At 39.7% G+C, this 18,023-nt stretch overlaps 1 protein-coding gene and 1 pseudogene across 6 annotated transcripts in view; both read right to left on the bottom strand.

The window, feature by feature from the left end:
- The window catches only part of LOC131027973 (uncharacterized), an 82,919-nt gene that overhangs the window by 42,066 nt on the left and 22,830 nt on the right, over positions 1 to 18,023 (bottom strand). The gene's annotated exons all lie outside the window — the stretch shown is intronic.
- Positions 11,480 to 12,837, bottom strand: LOC131038866 (potassium channel SKOR-like; annotated as a pseudogene).

Below are 18,023 nucleotides of genomic sequence, written 5' to 3' on the forward strand. Positions count from 1 at the left end.
GGCCATAACTTGGGCATATGATATCGTTTTTTGGCAAACGAGATATCCTCGAAAAGCTGGTTTCGTCTACTTTCCAAATTTGTGGATTTCATCACCTTTTTTTGCTGTTGGTACATTCCATAGCCATTTGAAGTCAGAAGTGTTGTTTTCAATCCCGAGCTCATAACTTTTCACCAGTTTCTCTGTTTTTCGTGATTCCAGCAGCGTTGGGAAGGTGTTTTAGAGCTCTTCACAACCATCCATGCACTTTTTCCAGATTTTACTCCAGGTACAATTTCTTCAGTTTTTTGTGTTTTCACACTAGTGAATTACTTGGACATATGACATCGTGGAAACTTATCGTTTGCATAGGATCTCTTTTTTGGATGTTCTTCATGTATTTCCAGAATTGTCTTTTTTTTAACATTCTGAGCTTTCATTGTAATCACTTATGATTTTGTAATCGCACTGAGATAAAGTGCCTCTGTATTGCACATGTATTATAGGATCTTGCACATCAATTTTGTGCCTTATTGTACTTGCACTATGATATAAAGTACCATGGGGGTTTGATGTTTGTCTTTGTTTTCCTTTATACCTTTCTCATGCATGTGTGCCTTGGTTTGCAGACCCTTTGTATTTGCTTGTACTTTCATGTCTGCACGGTCAAATGTTCTTGGTTCTTCTTCATGCATTACATTATGGCTTTCAGATTTAGTGCACCTGTCATACCTCTCCCTTGTCAGCATTATGGGGGGGTTTCTACTGTTGGTGCTAATACTTCCTCGATTTTGTGTTGGAGTGAGTTATGTATTCAGTATTTGTTCCTATGTACTAGGCGGATGCAACAGCTGGTTACCCATGCATTTCGGTGAGATGGAACACTTACCATATGGACACTCTTGCACTCCTTTTTCAGAGGCGACCTTCCATTTTTCATTTGATCATTTCTTCAGACTGTTGGTACTTGTGCCATCTATATCTTCGGATTCCAGATGTTTTGCCTGTGTTTGCCATCTGATTCGGATTCGAGTAGTGTCATTAAGGGCACTCATGCAGATTCATGTCTTCTTGATCCTGATCATCTTTTGTTTCAGAGGAGGTTCTTATTTCAGCATCATAGCAGTCATTCGATGACAGTGTTTGCAATGTCTTCATGCTTCAGTGATTCTTCTTGCTCGTCTTTTGTTCCTATCTTTTGGAACATTGTTGTTTGGAGGCTTCTTATCCTTCACTTGAGCTTTCATCTCTTCTTGGAGAGGAGTTTTGTTCCCACAGGGTTTTCTCCTTTTTCTCCATTTTACAGAGATTTCATTGTACTTGGGTACCTCATTAGGCCTTGTTGCCGAGACCCATTTTTGGCTTTCATGCATCTAGTCCTTAGTTGTTTTTTAGCTTCTCCCTAACTTCATCTTAAAGGGGGGTGTTAGAGTAAAAGGTATTAGTTTACTTAATTAATTAAGTCACTTTTTCTCTATTTCACTTAAGCTAAATTTAAGAAACTAAACTTAAGAATATTAATTATTAATTATTAATTGCTTTTAGGGTTTTACCTTTTAGGTTTGATCTCCTTTTATAAGGATTGATCCCTTTGTATTCCTTAACCAATCTGATTATTATTGTTGCATTCTTCTGCTCTAGGTTTTCAAAGCAATCTTTGTGTTTTGTGAATCTTCCAATGTTGTGACAGGTTATTTGCATACAGGGATTCACTGGGTTCTGTGAGGTTGTATTCTACAACTTTTATAGTAACCTAAAGAATCAATTGCAAGAGACTTCTTTCCTCCAAGCCTCTATAATTACTATGAATTATGATTAATGATACCACTTATGAGTGTTTAAAACAATGTAATTGATAAGATTTTTATATAAAAACTGATAAGATTATTCAAAGAACATTTTTTTGTATTGAATATAGATCATGGCTGTATCTGATATAAACTGATAATTATGCAAAGATGATCTTGATGTTAGCCTTCTCCGATTTGACAGTGGGAAGTATGCTAATTTGTCTTCCAATCGCCTATAGCGATGAATTGCTATTTCTGATTTCAATCTTTAAGTATATACAATGTTGATATGATGATGATATTGCTTGAAGCAATACGTGGATGTTTCAGATTTGAGTATGAATACTTGCAACAAATATTAATGGTGCTGTTTCTGATATGACTGTAGAAGCCTGCAAAAATGATGGTGCTTTTTCTGATTTTTAATCCTGAAATGTATGCAACCTGTTTTGACACTTAAGCCAAAAGATGCTCTAATGAGCAGATCCACGTAGGGATACAAATAGATAAAAGGTTCCAAAATTGATGATCTCTGATTTGAGTTTGGTTTTTATTAAACCTCCCAATAGGGAGCAGTGGCATCTCTTCACCCAAACTGGACATGTCCCTTCTTGTTTGTGGCTCTTCCTACAAATTAATCGCATCATTTCAAGTTATTAATGAATGGAGATCAATTAAGGAATCACAATTGGTTTTTCTATCTTTATAATCCTCGATCATGCCTCTTCATAACAGAGGATTTACCATCGATTGGTTTTATGATTTAAATCGTACCTTTCATGACAAATTGGTGTGTCATCATAAATCACTGTTAGCCTTAATCATTCCAAAACACTGTCTGACTAATGGTTATTACTAGTCAATGGATTAGTCAACTTCCTCCTAAGATTGATATGCTTTAGTTGGTAATACAAAGCGATACTTGATGATGATCAGATGCTTAATGATTATTTAAATAACTGCTACATTAATTCAGATCGGCTATTGCTTGGTTATACCTTAATCATAATATGAGTCAATATTTGTTTGATTAAATGAACTCCCTCTTTTGAGATGGATCGCTCAATGCCTTCAACAATTTTTCCTTGTCCAGCGATCTATTACTCTCTGGTAATATCGATAAATACCTTGCACAAATTGAATCTGGAATGGCTAATTAGGACATCCAATACCTTCTTTGTTTGATGGATGTTATAGTGGTGATGCATATAGGAGTTCTTCATGTTCTCAAACTGATGTTTACCTTAACACATTCTAAGCATAGTCGTTGCCTTCTTCCATACTATCGCTTTCTTTGTCTATCACTAACTTAGTAATTATTATTGCACAGTTTAATTGTTGTTTTATACTTTCTCCTTTGCTCCCTAAGGGATGTGTTATCATTTATTGTTCGGCTACTTACTGGATTAGATGGGAACATTACAATTTCACCTCTCTTTGATCCTGTTCAATTCATTAAACAAAGAAGATGGCCAAGGCAAAGCATGTAATTTTGAATTCTGTAAATTGTTCCAAGGACTGGAGTGTTGATCTGCACCCAGTTAGGTTGCTAATCTAATTTCTTTTAGTTGATTTGTTCAGTTTCAACACGTTCCAGTAACTACAGACATGACTAGTCTTGATATATAAGAGTGCAACTACCTAAAGAGAGCTTCAAAATTTACTCTTTGGAAGTGTAGGTTACAAATGTTCCTGGAAGAAGTAGATCATCTGGATTTTGTAGAAAACATGATTTCACCTCTAGTGGATCTTATTCAATTCGTTGAACATAACAAGAAGATGGCCAAGGCAAAGCATGTCATTTGATTACTCACACTATTGAAAAGAAATCGCCAAAGGACATGTATGATGCCTTGACTACTCTTTACTACAGTGTGAACATCTCCCAGAAGATGTTGCCGAACACCAAACATTATGGACACCTTCCTAATCAAAACTCACATAATTTTTTGATCAACTTACACTTATTGGGATTGAGGTGGAAGATGAAGAGTTGGCATCCATAGCCTTAAATAAGTTCTCTCCATCCTGTGAACTTTTTGTTCAAAGTGTCTATGCTCATGAGAAGCTTCACACTTTTGAGAAGCTTTCAGATAATTTCATCTTGGAGGAGACCAATATAGACACTGTTTCAGCTAGAGTAGAAGAGAGTCAAAGCCCAGCCCTGGAAGATGAGAAAAGGTGGCAAGAAAGGTGGACCTAGGAAGGGTTAGAAGGGCAAGGAGGAAGAATTGGATTCTTTGGACAAGGAGAAGAAAGAAATGAGTCACATGAAGTATTTCAAGGGCCACGAGATGGGGCACTATGTATCTCAGTGTCTTTGTAATGGGCACCCCCCTGTTCGGCACTAAATTTATGTCCTTTTTACTTAGTGTAATTTTGTCAAACAGTTGGCTTGCAAGCTGACTACTGGATTTTTGGTTCTTGATTTGCAATAGGATAAATTGGATAAACTGATATATTATTGTAAAGCTTTCAAAGTTTATTCAATATTAAAACAACCAAACATATCAAATACCAAAAAACAAGAAGATTAATGCTGATGGTATTTATTTAATTCCAACTCCAAGCATACAAATCAGATCTGAAGAATATTACAGACCATATGATAATAAACAAATTCAAACCTGAACTCCACAAGTATAGAACCTGCTGAAAACACTGTTCACACACTGTAGCTGCACTATTCACGGCACTATAGCATTTTTACTATTCACGTGGCACTGTAGCAAAAACACTATTCACGCAGCACTGTAGCAAATCACTATTCATGTGGTACTGTAGGAAAACACTATTCACGTGGTACTGTAGCAAAACACTATTCACGCAGTACTGTAGCAAAAACACTATTCACGCGGCACTGTAGCCAAAATCACTATCTTCAAATCTGCACTTTCAAACCCCTGTAAAAACTTCATGCGAGAGCACCAGATGAAGCCCAGTGTGTTTCCTGAATGAAAACACCATTAATCCTCCTGACTGTGTCTTTCAACAGCGAAGAGAACGCTAGCAAAGAGGGATTTCGTCCTCCAAGCCCAATAATCAGATCTCTACGAAATCCAACAGTATAACATTAATCTCATCCCAGCATATCCCAAAAGAGAGCTCTCAACCTCCATTTATATCTTCCTCCTGGATGCAAACACTTCATTTCCTAAATGTGGGATAATACATTTTAGAATAAAATATTATTTCCCACAATGTACACATTAAAGGGAACTTTTAATATTTTAAACATTACTTTATATCCCCAACCTTATAATATAACGATAAAGTTAAATATTTAATTTAACTTTACACTTTATCGTTAAATATTAAAACATTGTTGATAATCCCTTTAAACCATTGTCGCCTTCAAATATTTTTTACTGATAATTATGCCAACCAGGGAAACACTAAAAATTTCAAGTCACTGCTTGGAGACTAACTTACTATAAATAGTAAGTGTCTAGAAACCCTGTCAGAGCAGCACCGATTGGCCTGAAATCGAAAACACCTAGGCCAAAACACCTCAGGATCCCACCAATGTCCTTGTTAGCCTTCGGGACCGTGTCAGAATAGGCTAATGACACCCCATATCATGTTGCGCTAAAAAAGGGACATTACAGTCCGCCCCCCTTGAAATTGCTTGTCCTCAAGCAAATTCGGTCCTGAATGTTGCAATACCTGCTCATTCTCCCATGTAGCATCCTCATCTGGCAGGTCTCTCCATTTCACCAAGTATTCCTTAACGATTCTGTTCCTGAGTGTCCTTTCCCTGACATCCAGAATAGCTTCGGGTACTAACACAAGCTTCCCCTCCTCATCCAAAGGGGGTAAATCTGCAGAAGGCACTACACTCTGACCAATGGCTTTCTTAAGCCTAGACACATGAAACACATTGTGCACCCGACTGCCCTCTCGAAGCTCAAGCTCATAGGCGACTTCGCCCACTCTGCGAATCACCCTGTAGGGACCATAAAATCTAGGCTTCAACTTTTCAGCTCCGCTCTTCTTGAGTGATGACTGTCTATATGGTTGTAGCCTCAAGTAAACCATATCCCCTACCTCGAAACTGCGCTCTATTCGGTGCTGATCAGCGTACAATTTCTGTTGATTCTGGGCCTGCTGTATATTCTCCTTGAGCACTTTCAGGATGTCCTGACTATCCTGCAATAAGTTTTTGGCTTTGGGCACTCTGCTGTCCCCCAAAACTAAATCCATGAAGCTAGGTGCGTCATAACCATAAGTGCCATGAAAGGAGTCATCCTGATGGACATATGATAAGTGGTGTTATAACAATACTCTCCCATATGCAACCATCTGACCCAAGCCTTTTGTTGTGCAGTTACATAGTTCCTCAAATATCCCTCCACCCATTTATTCACAATCTCTGTTTGCCCATCTGTCTGCGGATGATAACTAGTGCTAGGTGTAAGATCTGTACCACACAACCTAAACAACTCCTGCCAAAAAACACTCATAAACTTACTATCCCGATCACTGACAATGAATCTGGGCAACCCATGTAACCTGAATATCTCTCTAAAGAAAAGATCTGCCACCTGTGCTGCTGTGTAAATGGACGGAATAGCAAAGAAGTGAGCGAACTTCGTCAAGCGGTCCACCACCACATAGATGCAATCCCTTCCCTGCACTCGTGGTAAACCAGTGATGAAGTCCATCGAAATACTTTCCCATTTCCTATCAGGAATGGGCAAGGGCTGTAATAAACCCGCAGGAAATGTGTGCTCTCCCTTATTCTGTTGACAAACCGCACACTCCCTGACATACCTCTGAACATCGTCCTTGAGCCCTCTCCATGAGAACCGCTCTCGGATCTGCCTGTAGGTCTTGAAGATCCCCGGATGCCCAACTGTGGGTGCATCATGAAATGCCTTCAGTATCACCTCTCTCAAATGTGATGACGGAATCAAATAAACCCTGTCTTGAACTCTGATCAATCCATCTATCACCTCATAGCGATCATCCTGTATAGTACCTGAAATCAATCCAGAAGCCCAAGCATCTCCGACATACTCTGCTATAATCCGATCTCTCCAATCTCCTGAAATCTCTGCCAGAGCACATAAGTGAGGTCTCCGAGATAAGGCATCAGCCACCACGTTTTTCTTACCTTTGACAAACTCTATGTCAAAGTCATAAGCCTGCAACTTAGTAACCCATTTCTGTTGCCGGTCATTAAGATCACGCTGGTTCATGAAGTATTTAATACTGTTGTGATCAATTTTGATCACAAAACGCCCACCTACCAAATATGATCGGAATTTGGCCAATGCATGCATTATGGCCAACATCTCCCGGTCATAGACAGAATAACTCCTCTCAACTCCTCGGAGCTTCCTACTCTCGAATGCAATGGGATGCTTCTCCTGCATCAATACTGCTCCAATCCCATCACCCGATGCATCACAATGAAGCTCAAAAGGCTTCGTGAAATCTGGTAGAGCTAGAACTGGACATGAAGACATTACCTGCTTGAAATGCTCAAAACACCTCTGTGCTGCCCCTGTCCACACGAAGGCCCCTTTCTTGGTGAGATCTGTCAAAGGCGCTGCCGTCTGTGAAAAACCCTTAACAAACCTTCTGTAGAATCCGCAAAAACCAAAGAATCCCTTAAGCTGTGTGAGGTTCGTAGGAGTAGGCCAATCAACTATAGCTCTAATCTTTTCAGGGTCTACTCGAACTCCATCTGCACTAATAATATGCCCAAGGTATAGTAATTCTGTCATACCAAACTCACACTTAGACTCCTTGGCATATAAAGACTCTCTCTCTAGGATAGATAATACCTCCTCCAAATGTTGTGAATGTTCCTCCCAGGTCTTACTGAAAACCAAGATGTCATCAAAGAAGATCAAGACAAATCTCCTCAACTGCTCCCTGAATACCTGGTTCATACAACTCTGAAATGTAGCAGGTGCATTGGTTAGTCCAAATGGCATAACCATAAACTCAAAGTGGCCATAGTGACATCGGAAGGCTGTTTTCTCAATGTCCTCTGCTCTCATCCTGATCTGATGGTATCCGAATCGCAAATCAATTTTGGTGAAGAAGCATGCCCCATGCAACTCATCAATCAGCTCATCAATCCTAGGAATGGGATACCTGTTTTTAATTGTTTTCTTATTCAATGCCCTGTAATCGATGCACATGCGCATCGTCCCATCCTTCTTCTTCACCAGTACTACTGCTGAAGCAAATGGGCTTTTGCTAGGCCTAATGTGCCCCATCTCCAACAACTCCTTAATTGCCTTCTCTATCTCATCTTTGTGTTTCTTAGGATGACGATAAGGAGTGATCATCACTGGTTTGGATCCCTCCTCGAGCTCAATAACATGCTCTGCACCCTTGTCAGGAGGAACCCCATGAGGAATATCACTGAATACCTTGGCATGTCTGTCAAGAATCCCCTGTATATCTGGTGGATGACTCTTCACTCGAGGCTCTAGTGAAGATGACATAACTAAGCACTCTGTTGCCCACTCTATGTCATTATGACGAAAAAGTCTCTCCATTCTCCTCAAAGAGACTACCCTGCAACTCCCATCTGAAAGTCCCCTGAGTACAACAGTCCTACCCTCATGCTGAAACCTCATTTCCAACTTCGCTAGGTTGAAAGTGAACTCAACCAGCGATGCCATCCATGTCATACCGAGGATGACGTCGTACTCTCCCATGTCCACAACATAGAAATCATCCTCCAACTCATAGCCATCTCCAAATCTAATGTGAAGATTTGAAACCTTCTGAGTACATAATAGCTTTTGGCCATTAGCCACCATGACTCTAAAACCATCATGCTCCTCTGTCTGTAAGCCTCTCCTGGCTACCAACTGTGTATCTATAAAGTTATGTGTAGCCCCAGTGTCAATGAGAGATATCACTTTCTGCCCCTGGATAGTACCCCTGACCTTAAATGTGATTGCCTTTTGGGCCCCTGTCAAGCGTGCCAACGATCTATCCTCCTTAGGAATGCTGCTCTCCTCTATCGTGTTACCCTCATCTGAGTCGGAGTGCTGATCCTCCCCCTCTGACTCTGACTCCTCTGCTGAAAAATACTCCATTTGATTTGCCTTAGCCTTGAGAGGGCATTTATGAGATAAGTCCCAAGGCTCTCTACACTGGAAGCACAGTTTCTTCTTTTGAAGTTCATTCAAGGTTTCACTGTCTAGTCCTTTTAATCCTTCTTTGGGTTTGTTATACTCTTTCTGAAATGGTTTTTTGTCTTTGTCCTTGCGGTAGGAAGAATCTGTTGAATGGTATTTTCCTTTGTATACCGAAGGGGCTAAATCACGTGCCTTTTTAGTTGCTTCTGCTAAGGTGAGTGGATCATGTCCCTTCACCCAACCACGTAATGGATCAGCAAGCCCATCACAAAATAACACCACCAATCTCCTCGGAGAGATATCAGTAACAAGTACAGACAAACGCTGAAACTCGACGATGTAAGCATCCACAGAACCTGACTATTTTAACTATGCTAACTCCTGTTATCACTTGAACCTGCACCCCTGTTTGCTAAGCTATCAACTCAGCAGGCTTGTGACACATGGGAACCCTCCTAAGCCTGTGGGTTGCCTAAAAAATGGAGTGAACCTCCAGAGTAAGCTGGTTATTTTCAGATTCTGCACCTAAACTAACAATTTCTTCAGGGAAAAGAGTAAGGGAGAGAAAATGGAAAACTAAAATTTGAATCTAAGGTGGTTGCACCAGATGATATTTTTGAAATCTAACTAAGCAAAGGACACACAGTACAACAATGATAATAAACCCCTTTTTACACTAACCAACAACCCATGACCCTTGCATCAATGCTTCATAAGCAGGCTGGATAATCACAGTCCTAAGAGGGAAAAATCCTTTTCACAACCTAAGACTATTAATCATTAAAACACAGCTTATGACCTGCAAGTAGTATATATGTTTCTGCATAAGGCATCAAAAGGAAATGTAAATTTTAAGGGGGGCAAAAGCCAACCACCAAAGAACTGACTAACCCTGAAGATGCAGTAACAGAGAACGATGAGAAGTAGAGAAGCAAACCAAGCTATTATCCTTGCCAAACAGGTATCACCAAGCTTTATAACTCCTGAAAATGTGTTACAAAGACATCCCTTCTTGCAGAGAGAACTAAAAAATTACAGTCTGCTCCAAGATGAATGAATCAGAACCCTTACAAAAATGAAGGCTCCCAGTATATATGCCTTTTTCCAAAGTTATCAAGAAGACTCCACCTCCTCATTTTAGGTCGAGCAAACTCAAAAAACCTACTATTTGGGCCTCAAAAATATCTGAAAAGGGATAAACCTGAGCCAAAAGGTTAAGTCATCCATTCTGCAACCATAAAACCTCATAAATGCAACATAAATGACCCTGAAATGCCCCTGACAGACCTGCAAGCCCTCATAAATGCAAAAATATCCCTCCCTTTGTCCAAACAAAATATCTAATAAAGTGATTTTTTTTTTAAAAAAAAAGATTTATTATTATCTGGTCAGACATTTGTTTGACTTTATTTTCATTTTATATTTAAAAGTTTTAATAATATAAAAATAATAGAACTGTTTTATTTAAAGTGAATAAACCACCTTAATAAGACAATTTTATTATTTTTATTTATTAAATAATAAAATGTAATAAAAAATATATATTTAATAAAAGTGTTTGATTTACACTTTAATAAATTAAAAAAAAAAATTTATTATATTTTATTATTTTTTAAATATAAAATAAAATAAAATCAAACCTATGTTTGATCAAATAATAATAAATTTTTTAATAAAAAGGAAAACTTTAAAAACATATGCTTACATCTTTGAGGGCGTATTTTTGAGTTTTAAGTGTTAACTTGCTAAGAAATTTGTAAGGGGGGGGGGGGGAACTAAGTGATATAAGATCACTTAAGAAGCAAAAGATTTACAAAGTGTTAAAGTGATTAAAATCACTTAGAAGCATATGCAAACCTTACTATGTGGCCTCCATGCATAATGCGTGGCATAGGAAAGAAGGGAATAAAAAATGATTTTTTTTGTGAAGACATTTTAAGGGAATCATAACCCTAAAATCTCCATTTGCCTCTTCACTTTTGTCTTTCGACAATTCTGGAAACTGGCTCTGCATCCTTTTGGGCACCGCTAGGGTTTGAGCTGGACGTGGAAAGAAGAAAAATGTCGGTTTCTTCTCTGTTCTGGGTGCCGAAATGACTGCTGGGCCTCCTTTTTTGCTTACGGCCTGCTCTTTGTCTGCGTTTTTGCTAGTTTCGGGTCCATTTTAGGGAGCCGCCATGGAAATCTCTTGCGTTTCTGAGCATTTTCTGGGCGTTCGAGGTGACTCCCTCCTTGCTGGGCGCGATCCTTTCACCTTGCATCTGCTATTCTTCACAGGTTCACCACTCCTTACCGATTCTGGAAAGAGAAATCGTGTTCAATGAAATATGCATGGCTTTTTTTTTCCTTTTTTCAGAATCATTTCATGGCATTCGAACTTGCTTTTCATTTGCTTCTATTTGTAAAAATCTACTTATGTGATTTGTTGCACTTTCTGTAAGCTATTAACTCAGCACTGCAGGATTATCCTTCCCCTTTTTATCATAATTATGAGAATAATACTTCGAACTGCTGTGTTTTCCATTTTTCTGAGTAATTGTGCAACTTCTCCATTTCACTGTTTGGAGGCCTGCCTTGCCTAGCTTCTCTGGGTTGTCTGAATCAGACTTCTGGTGTTTCTTCATATACTTTAGATGCAGCCAAATGCAAAGCTGTCCTTCCATCATAGTCAGCCCGAGCTGGATCTTCACCAGCCCTAATCAAATTCTTTAGATGATATAAATCACCATGGTAAGCAGCGCTGTTTACCTGTAATGCTAATTCGGCTTCTTGCTTTGCAATTAGAAGAGTGATATCTGATTCCAGCTGCTTGTTTCTCAGATCTGTTTCCTTTCCCTCAAGGAGGTTGGTTAGGACCTGTCGTCCATCTTTGAAATAAAGTTGTAGAATATTAACAAAAGATTGTTTTTTTTTTTTAGTCGCAATAGCCTACACAACTCACAAATACGAACTGTGTAAGGCTGTGGAATCTTGCAAAGCACAGCAATTTCACCAAATATGCTATGTGGTTCAAGCCGTGAAATAGTATCCTCCAATCCATCCCCAGCAGCAAGTATTTCTTCCAAAGAACCACTAGAAATAATGTAAAGTTGATCTACCGCATTTCCTTGCTCCATTATGACTTCATCAGGAAGAAAAAACTCCTCATGCAATCTCGTTACAATCTGACTTATAAATTCAGAGCTACATCCCTTGAAAAGAGGCACCTGTTCAACCTCTGACATATATAAAGATTGGGAGACCTTTGCACGAATAGATATTGGAATATCATGAAGAACAATAGCTTCACTATAACTACTCTCATACTGCAAACGCACATGGCCCTTAATTTGTGCCCTTATGTCCCTCCCAAGCTTATTTCTATTCATGTATCTTATGAGATCGGTCATTCTATCTCTAAATCTTTCAGTCTTGGATCCCTTAACAATTAGTGCTGTCATGTTACCAATCAAATAGGCACCAAGAATCATGTCAAATGAAACATATATCATAACAAATATCATCTCCCTTGTGTTCACAGCATGTATGTCACCATAACCAACAGTAGCCATGGTAACAATGGCAAAATAAAGTGATGTTATGTACCGCCTCTCAACACTGATCTCTCTGAAATCTCTAAAGTGGTAATCAGCCAAAGTTAAGCTCCCAATCCATGTAAATCCTTCCTTTGATTCTGGAAGGGTTGTATTGAAGACAACATTTTTACAATCTGGAAGGATGCTCATAGACCATGCAGACAAGCTATAAGTGTTTCCATTAAATGTTGTAGCTAAATCTTTTGTCTGATCAGTATTGGCAATGAATGCTGAATATGTTTCTGAGTCTGTGTAGTAAAGGTGTGCCTCTAAACCAGGTCCAAGATAGCGATATTCAGGGTCTGAGCTTATCATAGCTGGTTCACAAAGTTTAATGGCTCTATGTAGATCTTTAATGTGCCCCCATTTTGGTTGTCTCACCATTCTAAAAGTTGATTGCCATTGACACTCACAGCTGATTCAAGTACATCCTTGTCTGATCATGACCACTGTGTACTCCTTTGATAACTTTACTGCTGTGTGCATCTTTGAATGACTGTTTGGACTGAAAATGGTGAAAAACAAACACTAGAAACCATCCTTTTGTCATCTGCCATTCAATGCTGTGTATTAAAAATAGATATTTTATGAAAACTGTAGCTGCCATTTAAACATTATTCTCTTAAAATCTGAATATTATTTCCAAGGACGCAGCTGACTTGAATTTGTTGAAATGTCTGATCAATCACGCCTTTTCCAACTTATCATAAAAAATCTTTTAGGCTTGATGCATAAAATGTCGTCTTGTTGATCTAATTGTATGAAACCTTGCCATTCTCCACATGAGCTGGGCTCAACCCTTGTGGGAGCCGCATTCATCTCCACTCATCTTAGTGAACTTTATGACCAGCAAACTGTCCTTTTTCCTTTTCCTGCACATGAAACAAACCTGTTAGCAAAAATGCATATTTATGGTGACTTTCCTTTGATCTGAGTTTTTGCCTTTGGAGATTCCTTTGTGATGCGAGTTATATGCATTCGATGTATGTAGGGATCATATATATATATGCGTGCATTAGTACATATGTCAGAAATGCAGCCAGCTATTGCTTAGAAGAAAATGTTCTAACACATTGTTTGTTTCAACTTTTGCAAATATCAGAAGGAAAGCCTCAACGGACCAGGGTGGAGCAGCAAGACAAAGGCGACGACGAGCGTACCTCAACTGTTCCAGTCATTCAGGCAATGACTGGTTCCATTCTTGACATGCCTTTCCTCATTTTTCCTTTGTACTTGCATACATATATGTATATTTCCTTTCTGCACTGGATGCACGTAGCTAGTCCCACGGCTCTTTGTGTGGGACGCAATTTTGAATATGAATAAAATACTTTTCTTTTGCAATGAGATGTTTCTCTCTTTGTTGTTACAGACTAGAAGTACTTAGAAACACCATCTTTAAAACACAAAAATAGAGAATTAGTAAACACTAGCTTTCCTTTCTTCATGCTAGCATTTCTCAACCTATTTTTCAGCCAGGAGCGAAAAATAGGTAACATTTTTGGCGACATCTGCTATATGTTTGCCTGCTAAACAGCTTGACCAGCTGCCTTGAAAATTCATTGGGCACAGAATCACTTGCAACCTTTGTGAAAATTGGAAAAAATGCATCATAATACTGCAAAACTCTCTCTCTTTCCCCCTCTGAACCTGTCATAGCCTATTGAGTATAGGTGTGGGGTTCATGGTAGCGGTCTTGACAGACTGCTATCATGAATTCTACATGTGTATTTGATAGATTAGGACGGGTCAGCGACAAAGCACCTCTGAAAAGCACTCTCTTGCATTACTGAAACTCAGCTCTAAGTAAAAAAAACCTCACCAAAAGCATCCTTAAAAGACTGCTGTGAGCTGTCCCAGCTTTATGAGGTGGATATGTATGATGTGTGGCAGTGGAATGTATTCACTGCTTCATATGGTAGGTATCATCTTCATCAAACTGTGGTAGCTTACAGCAGCCTTTCCTCCACAAAACTGAAACAACTAACATCTAACTGCGCACGAAGCGCTTAGGGAAAACTAGACAGCAACTAGCTAATTGTGCAGCAGCACTTATTCAACATCCACAACCTACTCTATTATATATGAGCTGCAATCATACCTCAAAAGCAATGCTTGAGGTGAATCCCGTTGACCGGGATTGGCTCCACGTTACCGTCCATCTTGGAGAGCTGGAAAGCGTTGTGCTGCTTACATTCAAAAATAATGTAAGGCCCGCTCCAAAATGCATCGAACTTGGAATGCTTTCCAGGCTTGCTTTTGAGGGTGTCCCATTTCAGCACCACATCTCCTTCCTGGAAGCTTCTTGGAGACGCTCTTCTGTCAAATGATCGCTTCATCTGAGCCTGATGCTGCTCTATTTTATTCAAAGCGTCCTTTCTAGTCTCTTCTAGCTCAAACAATTGAGCTAATCTCACTGTAAGGGGGCCCTCCTCCAGTGAGTCCAACTGATTTGCCAGGTCTAGTGCTGGAAGCTCGGATGAAATAGGGAGCCTTGCTTCCTTACCGTAGACCAGCATAAAAGGTGATTGTCCTGTGGACCTTTTTGGGGTGATCCTATCAGCCCATAAGGCTGATTTTAACTGAGTATGCCAAACCCGTTGGTTGCCTTCCATAGTCCTCTTAATGATCCTAATCAGATTTTTATTAGTCGATTCTGCTTGGCCATTGCCTTGCGGATAATAGTTGGAAGACGTATTTAGGTAGATCCCTTTCTTGACAGCCCAATCAGAGATTTTAAGACCAACAAAAGCGAGCCCATTATCTGAAATTATGGACTCCGGTACCCCAAATCTGGGAACCAGATCTTCATAGAAATTTAGGACAGCGGTCTCATTTGCCTCTTTAAGTGCTACTGCTTCAGTCCACTTGGTGAAGTAGTCAGTGGCTATAAGTATCCACTTATGGCCAGCGCTGGATGCAAGGTTTATCACTCCAATAAAGTCCAAACCCCACCTCATGAAAGGCTGTTCCACCTGAATTGGCTGCAAAGGCAAAGCCGCCAATCCCATTTTGCCAGCAAACATGGCACATTCTTTGCACTTTCTGACCCATACGTGTGCATCTCTGAATAATGTGGGCCAATAATAGCCACCCTTCATCACCTTAAGAGCTGTTGCTCTCGGTGAAAAATGGCCCCCAGCTGATCCCTCATGAAAATCATGCAGCAGCTTACTTATTTGGTCAGGCCCAACGCATCTCAGCAACACACCATTAAAATCTTTACGAAACAAGATGCCATTAAGGAGTGTATAAGGTATAGACTGCAGTCTGAAATACCTTCTTTTAGCTCTGTCCAGCAACTCAGGACACTCACCAGTTTGCAGAAAATGAGTCATTTCCTGCACCCAATCAGCAGTAGGAGTCCCAACTGATGCTTACTCGTCACCTTGCAGTGTTAGAACAGCTTCCTGTTCATACTTTGGCAAACTAGAAATGCCATCAGCAAGCTGTTCGCATAAGCCTTTGCCTCTGACCAGCTTGGTAACCTGAATTTTGACGTCATACTCCATGACCTTGGTTACCCAACCAGCCCTCTTGTCATTGAGATCCCTGCTCAATAGAAACTCTTTTACGCTTGGGTGAGCAACCATTAAATTAATGCTATTGTTAGATAGCATGTGTTTGAATTTCTTCAAACTCCTGATAACAGCCAGCACATGTTTTTCCACAAAAGTGTACCTTAGCTCGTAGTCCTTCAATGCTTGACTGAAGAAGGCTAATGGCTGTTTCGAGCCTTCATCATTCTGCTGTACCAGCATAGCTGAGATAGAATCTTCATTCCCATAGGCATACAAAGTGAAATCCTTAGAAAAATCAGGATTTAGAAGTGTAGGGGCAGCGGCTAACGCTTCTTTAATCAGCTGAAAACTTCTCTTGCCCTCCTTGGTCCAGCTATAAGACACATTCTTTCTCAACATAGCAGTTAAAGGGTTTAGCAAATCTGCAATATCAGGGATAAATCTCCTGACAAAATTAATTCTCTCTATGAAGCTCTGCAGACCTTTCTTATGAGCTGGTAAAGGAAGGGCCAAGATGGCACTTATCCTCTCAGGATCAATGGTAATACCGTGCTTGGATACCACGTACCCAAGCAATTTGCCCTCATGGACAGCAAATATACACCTTTTTGGATTAAGAGATATCCCAAACTGTCTGCATCTTTCGAAGATCAGCCTCAAATGGTCTAGATGATCCTTTGCTTCTTTTGAGAACACTGTGATATCATCTAGATAGACCAGCACTATTTTATACATCAAACCTTGAAACGCCATATCCATGGCACGCTAGAAAGTTGCCCCTGCATTGGACAACCCAAAAGGCATCTTCTTATAGGCCATAGTGCCCCATTTAGTAGTAAAAGCTGTCCTGTACTGGTCCTCCTCTTTGACTAAAATCTGGTTATAACCGGAAAAACCATCTAACAGAGAAAACATCTCAGAACCTGAAACTACTTGCAAAATCTGCTCCATAGAAGGTAAGGGATAATGGTCTTTCAGTGAGGCTCGATTAAGGTCTCTAAAATCCACACAGAGCCTGATTTCACCATTTCTCTTCCTTACCGGAACTAAGTTTGAAACCCACGAAGTATGCTTGATGGGAAAAACTATGGCACTCTCAATCAGCTTGTCTAATTCCTTTTTCATCAGGGGCTCCAATTTGGGATTTATTGGCCTCTGTTTTTGTCTCACTGGTTTGGAATTAGGCTCGAGTTCTATTGTATGTTGTGCAAGCTCAGGGTCAAATCCCTTCAAATCAGAATATTGCCAAGCAAATATATCATTAAATTCTTGACAGAGGGATACAAAAGCTGCTTCTTTTCCTTTGGTATGAAATTTGCCAAGTTTAAGAAACCTACCTCTCGAAATCTCAACTTCTTCATAGTGGTTCTGATCAATTTGAATGCTGGACCTTTCTTTCCTAACTTGATCGTCAGAATTGAAGATGGATTCCAAGGAGACCAATCCCTTGGGTAACTTATTACCTTTCAGCTGAATGATCTGGTCACCATACTGGTGTTGTAGTTTCTTCTAGTTAGTATGAGAGAACTCAGCTTCCTCTCTTAGGAAACTCACAATCTGCTGGTCACTCTCAAAAACCTGCCAATGTATATCATTATCTGGTACAGCAGGCCTAATAACAATCTTTACTTGCTGATGACTACCATTGCTACCAATTTCCTTGGGAATATCATATTCTGCCCCTATGGCTGCTAATTTGTCAGCACACTTATTCTGATTTCTGGGTATGGATATCAGATTGAAGGCATCAAATCCTTCTAAGAGGTCCCACACCCTATGCTTATAATACTTAAGCAAATCATTCTTTGTAAGACAAATATTCCTTACCTAATTAGCAACTAACTCGCTGTCCCCAGAAACTTTCAGACAGTTAATACCTCTCTGTCTTGCCCATTCCAAACCGTGGATAAGAGCCTCGTATTCAACAACATTATTAGTACAGCTGAAACAAAATCTGAAAGCTGAATAGTATCTCTCACCTCTTGGGGAAACAAGCATGCATCCACCACCGGTACCAACTTTGTTCCTTGAGCCATCAAAAAAAAGCTC

This window comes from Cryptomeria japonica, chromosome 5 (assembly GCF_030272615.1).
Source record: "Cryptomeria japonica chromosome 5, Sugi_1.0, whole genome shotgun sequence".
Lineage (NCBI taxonomy): Eukaryota > Viridiplantae > Streptophyta > Pinopsida > Cupressales > Cupressaceae > Cryptomeria > Cryptomeria japonica.